General features: G+C 33.1%; 1 pseudogene; it reads right to left on the bottom strand.

Annotated features, from left to right (window-relative positions):
* Positions 1-5,361: 5,361 nt before the first annotated feature.
* On the bottom strand, positions 5,362-6,322 carry LOC148575565 (protein FAR1-RELATED SEQUENCE 1-like; annotated as a pseudogene).
* Between the last annotated feature and the right edge of the window lie 11,170 nt (positions 6,323-17,492).

The raw sequence follows: 17,492 nt of genomic DNA on the forward strand, positions 1-17,492 counted from the left end.
CTGTTTTAGGTTATAATTAATTTATTTGTCATACTGGTAATTGTTCACCATATGAGCCTTTTTCGGTTTGGTGGGCTCGCATATTTGCTTCACCTGATTGTTACTGTATTCAATTGAGTCCTTGTGCATGCAAAATGTTTCTTTGATCATTAAATAATTATCATGTTTTATGGCTTTTTATTCAGCATCATTCGGTAAACCGGGTTGCTCATGTTGATTAAATAGTTGTTATTGTATTTCTCATTAAATAATTGAGTCCTTGTTTCTGTTTTAGGGAATTCTGTACAAAAAAAAAAGAATGAAAAAATAGAAACAAGAAAGTTGGATAAAAAAGAAAAAGGAAAGAAAATAAAAAAAATTGTCGATCTGGATTCTTCTTCGGAAGAAGAAAGATTTTTCGAATCTGAATCTCAATCTGAATCTGACAAAAGACCACCGGCAAAGAGAGCAAGACAAAAGAAGGTGCTTGTTGAGAAGGATTCACAATCAACAAGTGAAACTGAAAGCATTTCCACAGATTCAAAAAGCAAAAGTGAATCCGAAAATCAGTAAGTTTAATTTTCATATTGATTTCATTTAACTTGTAGCTTAAATTTGTTCTTATACATTTGTTCTTATGTATTGCAGAGAAGAAGAAATAAAAAAAATGGAACAAAGAAAAAAAAACAACCACCGAAGGTGGTTAAAAAAAAAAGGAAGCCTGTGCCAACAGATTCAGAGAGCACAAGCAAATCTGAAAGCCAATAAGTATTGTTCAGCAAATGAATTCCTTTCAGTTTGGTGGTCTTCTAATTTTCGGTTCTGCCTTTTAATTATTTTTGGTTTGGTGGTATCTGTCAATTTGGTTGAATTGATTGTTATTTTCTTGTTCTTGCTTATATTTTTCTCGGTTGTAAATTCAATGTGTTTGTTTGTCTTGCAGAAAATAAGAAATTGAGAAAACACCCATAATAAAAAGAAAACAACCGCAAAGAGTGACAAAAAAAAAACCAAATCTGACAAGAAGTAAGTTTCTTGAATCAGATTTTCTTTTATTCATACTTTCATTTTAGGTGTATTGATATTTATTTTATGAACTTTCAGAACTAAACAAGGAAAAGACAACACTGTAGAAAGAAGAAGGCAAGCGTTAGAGATGATAAGAGAAAAGAGATAAAAAAAAATGATGGAGCTCAGTCAACACACATTGCTCCGGATCAGTTTGCCTCAACAGAGGTACGAAATGAATCCTCTGAGACGTAAGATTCAATTTCTTATACCAAGTTCTTTTCCTTTCTTTGCTTACTTTTGCTAGAACCTTTTGTAATTCCTCTAGATTCAATTAATAATATTTATTTATCTTGGTTAGACTGCCAACTGTAAATCTGGAAAGTGAACCACTCTTGCAGACTCAGGGAAGCTGCGCACCATCTGTAAATGCCCAAGACAATACCAGGTTCGTTGCACTCTTTACTTTCGGTTCGGTATTTTCAAAAAATGAATTTGATGTGTTTCTAGACCTCTGCTTTGTAAAATATTTTAGAAAAAAGAAAATCCATCCAAGAAAGACTTTAAAAAGTCCACCAGTGTAAGTTAAAAATATTTATGTTACTCTATCAGATTTAGGTAATTAAATTTTGTTTAATTAATCTCACAAAAAACGTGTTTAAATGTCAATAGCGCTACACCTAATTCTGATCTACAAATCATTCAGGTTCAACAAGAAACTCATTCTGAACCTTTGAAAATGTGAGCTTTTCAATGTGCAGATTCCCGTTTCTTAGAACAAATTCTAATTATTCAATATTAACTTCTTCCTTGTTTACATTCCTTAGAAATCATCTTGCATTGTCTCTTCCAAGTTCTCTTCAGGAAGAGTTGATCAATGATGACTTTATCTATGTCCCTCCAAAGAGTCAAACACAACAAACCTCTAATAAAGAGTAAGTTTATAAATATTTGTTCACCACATGAATCTTGTTCGGTTTTGTGGGCTAGGTAATTTTAAATCATTACTGAAATATTTGTTGTTTAATGCAGCAGCCCTACAAAACAACAAGAACAACAACAAGAAGAAGAAGAACAACCTGAATTGTAAGTTTTACCATTATTCACCATATTGCTTAATTTAGGTTCAGTGGATTTGGTTATTTTAAATCACTTGATAGATAGTGTGTTCAGGATTTAGGGTTATTTTAAATCACTTCAACATCTATTAATGCAGCAGCCTTTTGGAACCACAACACTAGCCCAGCAAAGAAGCAGCAGTGCAGCAATCGGAAGAAGAAGTAGATGTTAATGTGTAAGTTTCACTGCTTATACAAATCCCAATAATTTCACTTCACTACATGTTTTAATTGTAAGTTTTATCTCTTCTGTTTCTTACAGCTGCCCTCCGGAACCTAAAAAGAAGGCTGTCGAGATATCTTCATCGAGAAAAACAGAGCCAAAACCTGCGTTGTCTCTTACGAGTTCTGTTATTGAAGAATTATTGAAAGATGACTATTTCTATGAAATTTCTGATGATGAGTAAGTTGCACATAAAAGTTCTTTTTATTAATTTAAATGAGTTGTTTTTGAACTGTTATCGGTTTAATGCAACAGCCCTGTCGAAGAAGAACAGCAACCTTGCCAAAGGGAAGATGATATGCCTTCCTTTAACCTTGGGATAAATCCACCAGCATTTCAACCAACTGATCCCTCTGAGCCGCCTGTTTCACAGCTTGAAGTCCTAGCAGAGGCGGTGGTAGATGCTGGAGTGACGGCAGCATTAAAGTTTGTTGAAGCAACAACTTCCGAGCCACCCTTGCCAGCTGCTACAGTTTTAAAAACTCTAGAAAAAAAAAATGAAAATCTCAAAGGAGTTGATCGAAAAGTGTTATCATTTGATGACACATGTAAAAAAGACAAAAGATAGTAGCAACGAATATGATGCAATATTCGTCTTGAAACATGGGACGCTTTATGAGGGGTTAAGAGGATATTTCATGTCTCTAATGCCCGGAGAACAAGTGCATACCTCGGTAAATTCTTTCCCAATTGCTTTAAAAATAATAATTTTTCTAAACACTCTTATACAGTATATCTCATAACTTTTCTTTATGTAGGTTGTCAGTATACATAGCATGATTCTCAACCAAATCAAAGTTCGGCGGTATCAGGAACAAATAGACATTGTGCCGCTGGATATTGTGGTAAGCTAAATTTCTTATTCACTACTGATTCCTGTTCGGTTTAGTCAGAATGTTAATATTGGTTCACCTGATTCTTATGTGTTCTGTTGAGTTCTTTTGCATGAAGAAAACTTTTTTCTTCATGAATGAATATTTTTCACTTCATATTCAGCATATGAATTGTGTTCGGTTCGGTGGAAATTTGATTTAACTAATCTTCGTTTTGCAGAATTTTATGTTGGGAAGACATGGCGTGGAGTACATTGATAAAACGACAAACAAGGCATACCGGTTTGATATTGAGCAGTATGCCCACTATCGCCAGTTTCTTGACAAAATAAAACTTGCTTCGCATCCATTTGTAAGTTGTAATTTCTAAAAATTCTTCAATAATTCTCTCATCAGTTTTTTGTTTCCACTGAAATATTCTATCATTTACCCACAATTCAGCTATTTGTGCCAATTTGCAACGGAGCTCATTGGTGGTTGTGGATTGCTGATGTCAAGAAAAAAAAATTTTATGTGCTTGACTCTACTAATAAGCCAGAAAAACATATACCTGAATCAAGAGTGATGCTAAAAAAATTTGTTGTAAGTTATTCTTCTTGTAAATTATTCAAATAATTTAGTACATGAAATGAGTTCGATTCACTGTTGATGCTTTTTTTTTAATTTTTGTGTCCCTTTTAGGGATTAATAATTTCTCAGATGAGGGTTTACGCTGGGGCGGAACCCTTAATGGAAGATGGGCTGGGGAAAGAAGTAGAGTATATCCAACTGAATAGTCAACGTACAGAGTAAGAATCTTTCTCTTCTATAGTGCTATATTTGATGTATTTTATTTTGTATACTATTAATCGTATTATACTCAATTTTTTCTTAGATATGATTGTGGAATATACATCATGAAATGGCTCGAAATAATCGATCCACGAAAAATCAACAACGGGAAGAGATGTAAATATAGAGCTTGGACACAAGTAAGTACTTTCTAAATTAATAAACTTCTTTCTTTTCTTATTTCAGTTGGGTTCATTTGTTATGTAACTAATTCCTTTCAATTGAAATGTAGGAAGAGATTGATGACTTCAGGTACCAATATGGTCCAAATCTTCTGTTGCATGAAATGAACAAAATCAGAGAGCAAGTGATTGGGAAATCTGAAGCAATAAAATGCCAAAGCCATCTGCTGCCCTCTTCAGCCTTTATTGTAAATTCACATATGGGGATTTAGATAGTAAATAGGATATACTGTGATTCACTGGTTGTATTTGACAATATTTTGTTTAACTTGTTTAAAAAAGCAAACAATGCTTCTTTCAATGTATATATGTGAATATTAATGTAAATGCTAATCTATGTATCTAATCTTAATATCAATAATTTTTTTAATGTATTCAATGTACTCATCTCACATCTGAGATGTTAATTTATAAATCTCTTGAAACTGTCTGGGTGCTATTTTATTTCAAGTTCTCAGTGATTACAATCAGTGTATTTACCAATACATTAGTAACACCAAAAACACAGTGAACCGAAATTAATACACTAGCCGAACCGAAAGTTTCAAACGCACTGAACCCTGAACCCTAAACCCCTAAACCCCTAAAACCCTAAACCCATAAACCTCTAAAACCCTAAAACCCTAAAGCCTAACACTAAACCCTAAATCCTAAAACCCTAAACCCTAAACCCTAATTCTTAAACCCTAAACTCTAAACCTTAAAACCCTAAAGCCTAACACTAAACCCTAAACCCCTGAACCCTGAACCCTGAACCCTGAACCCTGAACCCTAAACCCTAAACCCTAAGCCCTAAATCCTAAACCCTGATTCCCGTTTCTCAAAACAAATTCTAATTATTCAACTTAGAAATTAATACACTAGACGAATCGAAAAATTTCATATATCAATATAGAATTTCACAAAAAAAGTGACTATTCATTAAACACTAACAACAGTCAGAAATTACTCCTGCTATAACCATGGTGAACCAAAATTTGCTCATGAGTGAACAAAAATTTACATTAATAAAAACTATAACTTGTACAATCCTCTCTTGGATAATTCATATCTGGTGCATTGTAAAGAGTGGAGCTTGACTAAATCGATGATGCGGAGTCTAACAGGTTCAACTACAAAAGACATAATTAATTGTATATTAGCAAAATGAACAATTGAATTTTTAACTAATCAAAAGCAAGTCAATTTTACCTCGCTTGGAGCTGTCTTTTTCTTTTTCTACATGGCATTTGAGATCTTTTTTTCCAGGTTTGATCCAAGTCTGTTCTTGGGCCGACCTCTTGTTTTGACACGTGGTGGGCTTTGAAGGTCATTCACATTGCTTAATGTCGCTTCTTCGTGCATTAGCAAACTTTTTCCTTTGCTTCTCTCTTGATATTCTTCCATCTCCGCCATGACCTTGTCAAATGCTCGGTGTAGAATTCTGGTCAACTCTTCAAACTCATATGCAAATTCACATATATTGTGCAACCGAAATACCAATTCGTCAAATCTCTTACTTCTCGGCTCCAATAGAGGTTTATCTTGACTACTCTTGATGTGTGTATGCCTCCTCTTTATGTTCTTGCTCCAGCATTTCAATATGTATTTCGGTGCCACGTTATCCACTCGCTCAAAGCTTAGGACTCTTAGGGAATGGCGGCACAATATGCCCCTAGACTCAAACAGCAAGCAATGGCACTTTACATCTCATGATACTGTGTCATAGGTGATGACAAACTTGTTGAATGTGGAGTTAGAAACCTGCTTTATGACTTCATATGTTGTGAAACCTAGGGTGGAATGCATTGATCTTATGATACAGTTCACTTTACCTCTGAATTAAGCTTGAACTTCCCTGAACTTCTCATGGGTATATACATGCTGAAACTGTGCTTCTATTGCTGATTTTGTTGTGCCTGGTATCACGGTGTAAAAATCTGCAGCATCGAATTCTCTTTCTGCTTGCTCTTTGCTTGCTAGGCAATTGTTGTATTGCTTCACGAATTGTCTCAAGGAGCTATTCTGTGTGATGAACTTGTTGAAAAATGAATGCATGCTCTCGCTCCTTTGTGTACTTCTCATTCTGGCCCAGAAGTGGTGATCCAAATAAACTGGAATCCATATATGCCGATCATTGTACAGCTCTGCAAAACAAACCAAACCCATAAGGTGTGGTGAACCGAAAACAGTTCATGCTTTGGGAAAAAAAGATAATGAGCATGAAAATAATTTGAATTGAAACCTCGATTACCTGAAAGCCACTTGTTGCCTCCGAGGCCATACTTTGTGAGGAAATCATTCTAGTTTCTGTCAAATGCATCTTTTGTGTACGAGTTCCAAATAACATGGCTCATCTCTTGTTCAATATCGATGTGTCCCTTGTAGCCGTTTAGTTTATTTGGGATCTTTTTCATGATGTGCCAGATACACCAGCGGTGAATTGTTGTTGGCATGCATAGCTCAATTGCCCTTTGAATCGATGTGCATTGATCGGTAAGAATGCCTTTTGGTGCCTTCCCTCCCATGCAACGTAGCAAACACTCAAATAGCCATTTGAAAGATTGAATGTCCTTATTTTTCATCAGTGCACATCCAAGAAGTGTCGACTGGCCGTGGTGATTCATGCCAACAAAAGAACCTAAAACCAAATTGTACCTGCATAAATAAGCGCACCCAGACTTGGTGAACCGAAAAATATACATTCAAAGAACATGAAAAATATATGTCACTGAACGAAATACCTGTTTGTATTATAGGTGATGTCAAATGAAACCACGTCTCCGAAATACTCAAATGCATATCTGCTTCTTGCATCGGCCCAAAATGCATGTTTAATGCAGTGATCGTCTTCAAGGTTGAGCTCGAAGAAGAATATTTGATTCTTCTCTTTCATTCTTAGTAGGTACTTCCCAAATTCTTTGGCATCGTCTTCTTAAAAAATATTCCGTACTTCCCTTGTGATGTAATTCCTCATGTCTTTTTCTATAAAACCTAGTTCACGGTTGCTGCCAGCTGCTGCTACAAATGATTGGTAAGTTTTGCTCGGTCTGATTCCAGCTTCCTTGTGGGTTTCAATGGTGCGACGCACAAACATGCTAAGCTCCCTGTGTTGTTTGAGCATCTCTGCCCGTTCTGGACAGCAAGGATGTGAGTGATTCAGAACAACTTTGGAAATTGTCCAAATACCGACGTCCTTCATTATGTGTACATAAATCCTGGCTGGACAGTTTAACCCAGCTGAGGGTTTTGTTTTCAGAGTTGGAGATATCTTGGATTTTCACCTCCCCTCTCTGGTGCATACAATTAGTTGATTCTTAATTTTGTCTCCATCCCGAGTCGTGTTCCTTATTTTGGTAGAAAAACCGGCAAGTTTGAAATAACGTTTATAGAACTTTGCAGCTTCTTCTAGTGTCTCAAAAATCATCCCCACTTTTAGGACAAATCTTTCATTCACAACACAGCTGGTCTGTCCAGTGAACCGAAAACGTCATTAACGGTGAAATAATTCTATAATACTTACCGAACCGAAATGTTACTAACAGTAAATGAAAGATAATCCATTATACAAAACCAAATTCAAAACAACTCTGTCTACAATTTAGATAGTATCAATTCAATTCAATTCAGATTCAGATCACCTCTGTCCATTCAATTCAATTCAAATAAAATTAGCAATTGCATTCTATTGAATTCGATTCAAAATTCAATAATCCAAACCTCATCAAATTGATGCGTTTCCGAAGAATAATCGCACTCATTCAACTGATTTGAAGTTGATTCATTCATTGTTTCAATTCAAAACTCCAAATCAAAGAAAAAACAAAGAAGAAGAAGAAGAACGACGAAGCTAATTACGTCAAAGTCAATCCAGATCCATAATGCAGAGAACAAGAAATTTTATTAGGTTGAAGAAGAAGAAGAACGCGAACAGAGAAAAAGAAGAAGAACGAAAACGCGACAAGAGAACAAGGTTTACGTTGAGAAAGGTTTACGTTCAGAAAAGTTTATCACGAAGAAAAGATTTACGTTATATACGTTATATGAAGCGCGTGTATAAACGACTGTAGGATGAGGAAACGCGCGTGTAGAGAAAGTTACTTGGATAACATCCATGTATTTTTTACGTAAATGTAGAGCTTTTCTGATCTTTTAAAGATTAAATTAATTTTCACGTAATCTTTCATAATCTCTTTAACATAACCTAGATAATTAACTAAAGATTGGAAGAAAGTATTCGACTAATCGTCATCCCCCTAAACTTTGAATTATTAATGGGATAAAAATTTGGCATACAACGGTTGCAGGTTGCAGTTAATTAATGAGCCCAAGCAAATTACGTGGACTAAGGAGAAATAATGAGTTAAGACAAAGGACAATGACAATGCAACTAATATCCCATTTCAACTATAATAACAACAGAATGTGAACTTTCTCTATTTATATCAGATTAGGAGGACATGTGCCTTTCGTGTTCATTTGGGTAATGCTGTTTTCTTTTTCTTTTCTTTTTTTTTTTTTTTGGTTATATTTTCACATTTTTAATTAGACTACATTATAATTTTTTTACATTGAATAGATGTGTTGATATTTTCTTTTTCTTGTGCAATATCTATGCAGACTTAGGATCAAATAAATGACACCATTTATATCTCTTAATAGCTCATGCATTTAGTCTAACTTTTTTTTGGAATATTTAAAAATTTTATATATATATATATATATATATATATATATATATATATATAATTGGAAAAAATTAATCTCTAGATAATTTTTTTTATTTGTTTAAATTTTATTTTGCAATTCATGTAAAAATAATTGTAAAAAATTCATTTAGTTAAAATCATTAAATTTAAAAAAATTGACTAATAAATTATTGTATATACAAAACAAAATTCAAATATTTTAGACTTATTGAAGCAAATAAATAAACTGAGTACTCCACCAATTTAAATTGGTTTTTATTCTGCAGCCGGGATCTCATATTCAAATTAAATCTATTACTTAGGAGCGGACACAAGGTAACAGCTCGGATCCATAAGGTCCAAATTAAAGTCAACCCTCTCAATGTCAAAAACCAATTCGCTTGTTCATATAACCTAAAGTTACCTAATAATTAACTTCAAAATTATAGTTTTATAGTTTAATTATTTTATTGGTTTAATTATTCAGTTGGTCTCTATAATTTCACAAAATTTTTAATTAGGTTTCTATATTTTTTTTTTCTTTTAATTGAATTCTTACACTAATTTTTTTTTTAATTGGATCTTTACATTTTTTTCCTTTTATTTAGGTTCATATCCTAATTTTTTTTAGTTGGGTCCCTATAAAATTAAGCTGATTACTACTAAGAGGGACTTAATTAAAAAAAATTAGTACAAAAATCCAATTAAAAAGAAAAAAAATAAGGACTTAATTGAAAGTTTCACGAAATTATAGAGATCAACAGAGTAATTAAATCTTATTTTATTAGTCGTATAATTTTATTAAATATGTAATTAAATTTTTTATATTTTTTAATTAGTTTTTATATTATTTTTAATTTTATGATTAGATCTTTATTAGTGTAAAATATATTAGAATTAATAGAATATTTTTTTATAAATTAAAAATATTCACAATTAAAAATTTAATTATATTTTTAATTATATATTTAAAAAAATATTTTATTAATTTTAATATTTTTAACATAAAAAAATTTAACTAAAAAAATATATAAAAATTTAATTATAAATTTAGTAAAATTATAGAAATTAATAAAATAATTAAATCTAATATTAACTTTTAACGCCTTCAATTTATTTAGGTGGAAACTCAGGTGCAGTCGACTTCACATGAAGTTGATACCTGAGAGCCGTTAAATGATTTAACTGATCTAACTAAATTTTCATCTAACGACTCTCAGGTATCAACTTCACGTGAAGTCGCCTTCACCTGAGTTTTTACCATTTATTTAACAAACCAGGTTGACGACTGAAACCCTATTGGATAGACGACTTTGCCCGGTTGCCGTGCCCCCTTAAATATGGCGTGTCACGAACTAACGGGTACAACTGCAACCGTACAAGTAAATAGCAAACCAAATATATATAATTATATATACATAATATATCCCAAATTTTAAAACATCAAATTAAGAAACATGTGTCAGCAACGTAACTGACCACCAATTTCTTAATTAATTATATTAACCAAATTTATTTCATCTTTATGGGTTTGTTTGGATTTTGGGTTAAAATGTCACAATGTAACATTCGATCAATTTCTTTTATTTCAATAAGATGTATCTCTATATATTTATCGACTTGAATATTTAGATAATATTATTTTATAACATAATATTAAAACTTCAATAATAATCTACTAAATATAGAGTTTAGTACTTGTTATTAAAAAAGAAAAAAAGTTAAGCATAAGATAAAAAAAAAAAAAAAACCTATAAAAAATTTACATAAATCTAAAAAGAGACTTTGACACGAGACATAGATAAGATATAAGAATTAGAATACTTTTATTTGCTAGCTAGTTTAAATTTTTAAGATAAATGATTTAATTTAAAAACGATTTCAATAGTAATTTTGAAAATTAAAAAAAATTACAATGCAATGAATTATTATTTTTAATTATATATTACATTTAATAATATAGTCTATTATTTCGATAGTATCTACAATAAAAGATAATACACTTTTGTAAAGATAATAAGATATATAATAGTCATTATATTGTAGTCATTTTTGTTCTATTCGAGACTTTTACTAATATTGATTTAAAAAAAATTAAATAGTAAAATTTAAATTGGTTATTGATAAATTTTGTGTTATAGATCAGATTAGACTCAAAAATAATAAAATTAACAAATTAGTAACTTTTAAAACATTATACATATTAATTTTTCAATAAAATAAAAAAAAAATAGTTGGATACTAACTGGTCATGTACAAGTGATGCAATTTAGTTTTATAGATTATATATTTGATGGAGTCTATGATGTCTATATTATAGTGGTTATGCGGTACTTTAAAAAGTATTGTTAAAATTAAAGTAACGTTAATTTTACTATTTAATAATGTTTTTTAATTTTAAAAGTAAAAAATTGTGTAATTTTAATTTTAATAATATATTTATATAATCAATATGGCCACCACAACTATAAATACTAGAGACTTTATACACACATACAAACACATATATTTCTAATATAAAGATGTTTTGGTAACACTACAAAGGAAACGGAAAATAGCGGCGGTTCCTGGAGTGATTTGCGGCAGTTTCAAATCGCCGCGAAACGAAATTCCAGCGGTTCGTTAAGCGTCGCCTATTAGGGGGTGGTTATATGATTTTGCGGCGGTTCTAGAAACTGCGGGCACAACCGCCGCAAAACCCAAGATTAGCGTCGCAATGTTTAGCGGCGGTTTAAAACCGCCGCGATCTGAAAATCTGTGATCGACACGAAATGTTTGGCGGTTTGGAATCGCCGCTGTTTAATGGCCACGGTTTAAAGACTAATGCATTTACCGGCGGTTTGAAAACGTCGCGGTTTAACGGCCAATGTTTTTTGAAATGTAACTGGCGGCGGTTTTAAACCGCCGCTATCTCCTAACCTGAATTTTTTAATTTCTAACGGCTAGTTCGCAACTGCCACTATTTTTCGATTAAATGGCCGCAAAAATACTGTTTTGTACACCGGCAATCCACACTGTTTTTTATTTCAATGTACATTTTTTTCATTTTTTTTAAATCGTTCTTAATATTAGTAAGTTAAATTATTTAAAATCCCGAAAAATAAATTACAGGGTCAACGACAATAGCAAAACCATTAATTTAATTAATATAATTATCCGAATATCAACAAAGTGTACTCCTTACTAAGAGTTGCATAATCAACAAAATAAAAGTGTATATCTGAAAGAAGAAAAGGTTCCACAATCCTAAGAACTACTTTCTATTCTGTCCCTCCAACGCACTCATCCATGTGGCGACGTCTGATGGCAGCTTCCTACCTTACCCTTGAAGTAGACATATCAAAGCATTCTCCATTGCCTGCATCCTGACCTTCCCAGCTGCTACTTCATCCTCCACTGCCTGTCTTTTGGTCTTCTCGGCTGCTACTTCATCCTCCACTGCCTATCTTTTGGTCTTCTCCGCTGCTACTTCATCCTCCACTGCCTTCTTTTTCAATTTCTCTGCTGCCAACTCTGCTTGCAGTTCAAGCAGCACCCTTTGGGTCTCCTCCCTTTCAAAACCATTGCTCGGCTAATGGGAATTCATACCAAAGACTTGACTAGAAGTCGGCCCCAACCCCATTCCACGCACCCTACCCAGGCGCTCTTTTCCGAGAGCTTGAGCAAGCGAATCATTCTGGGATAACAGTCTAGAAGATTCATCGCCTTACTCAATAGCCTCAATTCTTTTCTACACACATAGATAAGCAATTAAGAGCATTTATTAGCTAGTCGCTAACCGCACAGACTTCCAATAAAATTTTAAAAACTAAAACATAGGAGAAACTACTTCCCGATTCTGAACACATTACTTACTCCAATAGCGCGAGCTGCATCATGGATATAGGAGGCTCAGGCAATTGTTGATGATGCCTTCTCGTTGTTTATCAGTGAAGAGGTTGACAAAGTAGAACTCTTATACACAAAGTTTGTGTCATTGGTGAAATCAGAACCTGTGATTCACACCTTACTTCCACTGTCGCCAAAAAACAACTCCAACCATAGGTTTCTTGTAATCTCCAGATTGGAACAAAAATGCTAAGCTATTAAACTATGTTTGCTATTACACTACTACTCCTTCTGCTCCACCATCTGCTCCTTATTGCTACTATCCAGTTTATTATAATTGTGATCCATCTCCCAATGATTTATTTTTATCATGTTCTATTTCTTTCTTTCAGTTACTATAATTTTAGACAGTAGTTGTGATATCCTTCATTTTAATATATCCCTATCATTGATTAATTAAGCAAAACAGAGCATGCTGAATTATTTTGCCCTAGTCACAAGGAAGTGTGTCTCTTACACTACATTATTCCATCACTTTAAATTGGTAAAATTCAATCCAATCGAAAACTTATGTGATTTTTAACTTAGTCAATTCAACTCGGTCTTTCTAACAAACATCATAATAATTAGGTTTCTATTTCAGAAGGGTTGCTCTATGCACAAATTTATGAAAACAGAGCTATTTTCGGAAGGTTCATACTTTGAATAGAGGAGCAAACTTGGAACACAGAAACACAAAAATGGCAGATATTCTTGCTTACTAAAAGTGGATTCTACTTAATTTAGTCAACCACACAGTCCCACAGAAAGTACATTAGTTTAATCCAAATTGAAAGTGCAAAACTGGATTCCAATATGAAATTTTACTAAGCACAAACGTATCAAAACTCAGGGGTTTAGAAATTGGGAAAAGAAAATCAAATCTGCTCACTAAATTGGGAGAGAAAATTGGAACATACGAGGGAGAGGATCGTTCTTCACATGCTTTTGACACCAAAAGTTCACATGGCACAGAGATGAAATTGATGTTGAAATTAATTTATGAACAGCTACTCAAATTAAATTGGGGAAGGGGACAAGAACGAACCTGAGAGAGGGGAGAGGGGGCGATCGGCGCACAACAGAGCAAGGGCAAGGGGGAAGTCTGCCGACGACGTCACGACGGTGATGGAAGGAGACCCGCGATTGGCGCTATGCTCTGCTAGGGTTCGCGCCAAAAAGAGGGAAGGTTATTGGCGCCTTAATGTATTGGTTGTGGTTCTTTAATGAAACAACCCCCTTCTCCCACCTTGTTATTAGATGCAGTTGGGACAAAGAGGGCAACCATTTTAGATTTATTGGAGGTGGACTATCAAAACGCATGAAGAACTGCAGCAGCTCACTCGAACAGCAGCGCTCTGGAAAAAGGGCTGGTATTTTACCGCAGGTAACACCCGGTTCCCTTGTAGTGTAACTATGATAATTATATAAGTGTTATTCAAATTTAAATTATACTTTTTTTATTTTGATAATATTTTTATTTTTTAATTTAAAAAATATTATTTTATTTTCAACAAAAAATTTTAAAATACTATAATGACTGTGAAATAGTCATACTAGCATGCATATATAATTGCCAAAATGATATTGGAGATGCAACGTAACTAATGAGTATCAAGAAGCTGCTAACTGCACATGACAAATTCCACCTTGGTTAAGGAGCCATTGAGTTAATTTCCAATTTAAAATTAGTTTTGTTTGTATAATCTTTTGACCATTTGCAAAATAATGGTGTATGCCAGAGTTACGGGTTGCAAAATGTGTTAATGACGTTGTAAAACAATAATCATGTGGAGCAAAAGTGCCTCAAAGCTAAAACAGCAGCTAGGAGTATTCGTGGTGCGGTTTGTTTCGGATTTTTAGAAAAATGTCATTCGATTTGATCGTCTAATTAAACTGCAGTTCGGTTTGGTTCGATTTTTTGTTGAAACTATTCGAACCAAATCAAACCAATTAAAATCATTTTGATTTGGTTTAGTTTGTTTAGTTTTCAATCAATTTTAAAAAAATACTACCATACTATTTCACAAAGTCTTATACATTAAAATCGACAAACACAAATACACTATTGAAATCGGCAATCCGGTCACCCATATTCTCACTTGAACTGACATCAAACTGCATAAACAAATACATTAAACAACAAAATCAATTTACAAGCAATTTACAAAATCAAGATCCTGTTTACAAAATCAAGCAATTTACAAAATCAAGATCCTGTTTACAAATCAAGCAATTTACAAAATCATTAACTAACCAGCAATAATACCAACAATAAAGTAATTCAACAATAATACAATGTCATGTTTCTCATGATACAGAGGTAATCTAATACTTCAAATCTGCTCCCATTTTTTCATTATTTAAATTTATCTTACCATACTGATTTCAATCTAACCCTATCAACATCCAGAATCTCCAACACTTGATAAATCATACTAAATCACTTTAAAAATCAAAAGTAATTTAGTAATTCAACAGAACACCAAAATAAAATAAAACAGAAGTAGTTTCAGTAATTCAACAGAACAATTAGCAAGGCAGCAACAATGAAATAAACAAGTCAACAACCAGCAGCAATCCATCAATGATTATTGATTTATTGAACATAAATTAGTTGAATTACTTAATTACATACCTGACTCGGAGGCTCGGACTCCATATCTCAGTTGAATTGGCGGGAAGAAGGCTGCTGGCTGGTGCTGTGTTGGGTGGCTCGGTGGGAACTGGGGTCGGTGGCTCGACGCTGCTGGGAAGAACGTTCCTGGTTTCAACAATATCCAGTTTCTCATGACATATACTAAATCATTAGATTCAGTGACGGAGGTAATCTAATACTTCAAACATGCTTCCATTTTCTCATTATTCAAATTTATCTTTTACCGTACTGAGATCAATAAACCGAACAATGAATCAATAACCAGCAACAATACTAAGTCAGCAATAAATCAATAAACAGCAACAATGAATCAATAAACAACAATTGGTAAACAATGAATCAACAAACAGTAAGTCAGCAACAATGAATCAACAAACAACAATGAATCAGCAAGTCAGCAAGTCAGAAATTAGTCAAATTACATGCCTGACTCGGTGGCTCGGGCTCCATATCTAACTTGAATCGGTGGCTGGGTGGGAAACTGGAAGGTGCTGTGTTGTGGGTGGCGAGGGTGGTGCTCTGCTACTGCTGGGTGCGAGGGTGGCGCTGGTTGTGGCTAGGGTTTCGTGGTGCTCTATCTGCGAAGTGGTTTGGCGGCGTTGGGAGGAAGGCTTTGTTGCGAGGTGGTGGGAGGAATGGTCTCTCGCCGGTGATGGGAGGTGCTGCAACAACGTGGGTTCGCCGCCGTGAGAGGAGAGCGTGACTGCAAAGAACGTGGGTGGCTGGGCGCCGTGAGAGGAGAGCGCGACTGCAGAGAGAACGTCGGTGGCTGGGCGCATCGATGAAGACTGCAGAAAGCGCGGCTGTGAGAGGAGAGTGCTAGGTTTGGAAATTTCGATTGGGGGTGGGAGGCGTGGGGTTAGGACTAGGGGATAGAGGTCGCGCTCAATGGAATTGGGGGTGGGTGGGGTTGGTTTTTTTAGGGTTTTTTACCCACCAGTTCGGTTCGGTTCGGTTGGAATTTTCATGGTCAGAACCAAAAACCGAACCGAACCGTAAAAAAACTGCAAAATATGTTTTTTCGATTTTTGGTTTATTCGATTTTTTATTTTTTCAGTTCGGTTGGTCGGTTTAATTCGATCTGAATCGATTTTGAACACCCCTAAAAACAGCAGCAGAAATCCAGATCAACAAAATTAAATATGAAACTAACTCTACTTAACACCTTTATCTCAGTCCATATTATGACAAAGAGATATAGCGCTATTAAAAAAAATAGTGGCATTTAATTTGCTTTTAGAAATAATTAAAAAAAAGTCATGAATATATTTATTGACAATTAAATATAAGTCATCTTATATTTGTTATTAAAAAATTTTGATGACAATTACATAATTGAGGTAAAAATAACTTTTTTAATAGACAAAAAAATATAATCGTCATTATAAGCTTACAACATATATATAATAATAATGACAAATATAACTTAAATAAGACATATAGTAATTAATATATTATTATCACTAAAAATTTGTCATTAAAAGTTATTTTTATTTTAGTATAAATCTCTATAGAATATGACAAAAATTATATTTCAATTTAAAAAAATAAAATTTACAGTTTATTAATTTAAATAAAAACTATGAAAGTAAATAAAAAATAACATAAAAATCTATTTTTAATTTGTCAATCAAGTTATTTTAAATAGATAAAATTTTTCATGTAGTATATATGGAATAATTAGATTTTAACTTTAGATTTTTATATATACAAAATTAAGGATAATACTGTGGTTTAAATTTGATAGTAGAGATTTATTGAATGTGAGTTTCTATTTTAATCTATATAGCTGATAATTTCTACAGAAAAAAATATTAGGGAATTAATTTTTTTATTAATATTAGTTAATATTTTGGATTAACATCTTAATTTTATACTATTACAATTTAGAGTTTAAAATTTAGTCTTTAATTTTTAAAAATAGTCAAATATTGACTAAAAATAATAAATTTTATTAGTTATGTAATATTATTTTTTCTACGAATATCTAATATAGATTTGGTTGGATTTTTCTTCCACCCCCTAATAATATCAATTCTAGTATTATTCGACTAAATTGTTTATTCAATTAATTTTTTGTATTTTTTTAATCTAAATTATATTTAGCACTCAATAATAATAATTT

The sequence above is a fragment of the Arachis ipaensis genome, chromosome B1, assembly GCF_059453495.1.
Source record: "Arachis ipaensis isolate K30076 ecotype BB chromosome B1, ASM5945349v1, whole genome shotgun sequence".
NCBI classification, from domain to species: Eukaryota; Viridiplantae; Streptophyta; class Magnoliopsida; order Fabales; family Fabaceae; genus Arachis; species Arachis ipaensis.